The sequence below is a fragment of the Tupaia chinensis genome, unplaced genomic scaffold, assembly GCF_000334495.1.
Source record: "Tupaia chinensis unplaced genomic scaffold, TupChi_1.0 Scaffold000477_1, whole genome shotgun sequence".
Taxonomy (NCBI): Eukaryota; Metazoa; Chordata; class Mammalia; order Scandentia; family Tupaiidae; genus Tupaia; species Tupaia belangeri.
This window is the reverse complement of record NW_006159986.1, coordinates 466,911-468,123: the sequence shown is the minus strand read 5'-3', so window position 1 is coordinate 468,123 and position 1,213 is coordinate 466,911. Positions and strand designations below refer to the sequence as shown.

The following is a 1,213-nucleotide window of genomic DNA, read 5'->3' as shown; positions in this document are numbered from 1 at the left end:
AGAAATCACCCCCACCCCCCCAGAGGGGATGGCCATGCCACAATCCCTTCTCCTCCATTCTCCTCTCAGGATCTTGGGCATGCACGCACACGCACCCGGCACGAGTTTAAGCCACTGGGTCCGGGACTTGAACTGTGGTTGACTACATGAGAGTCCAGTGATATAGCCATCATGCCATCTGCTGGTCCTTCTTTTTTTTTTTTTAATTTAACTTAATTTATTATTATTATTTTTCAATTGGTGAGAGAGAAAGAGAGAGAGAGAAAGTGAGAAAGCAAGCTGCCAGGTCCAGGACTTAAACTGCAGTCAGCCATGTAGGAGTCCAGTGCCCCTACCACCATGCCACCTGCTGGCCCCCTTTTTTGTTCTTTTAATGGTGTTTTTTTCTTCAAGTTTTATTTATTTATCTCATGAGTGTGTGCGAGAGAGCATCCCTAACGGTCCTGACACCACAATGCACCCCCAGCTTCAGCCAACCCCAGATCATGGCTATGCGTGTGCCCAGTGTACTCAGGACGGTCTCCGGACTTGAACCTGGAACTTTCCTATGTGGGTCAGCCTTGCAGAGTGTTGCATTTTATGGATGCATCACCATTCCTGGCATTCATTATTTAATTCCCAGAGGGTATGCATGCTCACCAGAGAGACAGAGAGACTGAGAGAGAGACAGCACTCCCCAATGGGGTGTGGTCACTCCACTAGGGGTGGGGATTCAAACTGCTGTTGGCCAGGTGGGATTGGATCTGACTTCCTTACTGATTAGGCTAGAGCCGGCACCTTGTATTAATAATATTCTCTGGTTCATGCAGACCAGACCAGCTGCTTGTCTCCCCCCTGGCTGATTTCGAACCTCAGAAGAGAAAGCTGAAAGGATTCTGTGCTTGTTACCCCAGTGTCACCTGCTACTTCTGTCTTCCGATATCAGCTCTTTTTTTTAATTAATTCTTTTTTAAAAATTTATTTATTCATTCATTTATTTTAATTTGACCAGAGAGTGAAAGACATACACACAGAGAGAGAGAGGGAGAGAGAGAGAGAGGAAGAGAAGAAAGCAAGCCACCAGATCTGGATCTTGAACCATGGTCAGCCATGTGGGAATGTCCAGCACCTTAACCACCATGCCACCTGCTGGTCCCCGATATCAGCTCTTTAAAAAAAAAAAAAAAAGGGACCAGCAGTTACCATAATGGCTATGTCGCTGAACTCCCACGTA

At 46.5% G+C, this 1,213-nt stretch overlaps 1 protein-coding gene across 4 annotated transcripts in view; it reads left to right on the top strand.

Annotated features, from left to right (window-relative positions):
* CACNB1 (calcium voltage-gated channel auxiliary subunit beta 1) overlaps positions 1 to 1,213 on the top strand; it is a 23,807-nt gene that overhangs the window by 13,936 nt on the left and 8,658 nt on the right. The gene's annotated exons all lie outside the window — the stretch shown is intronic.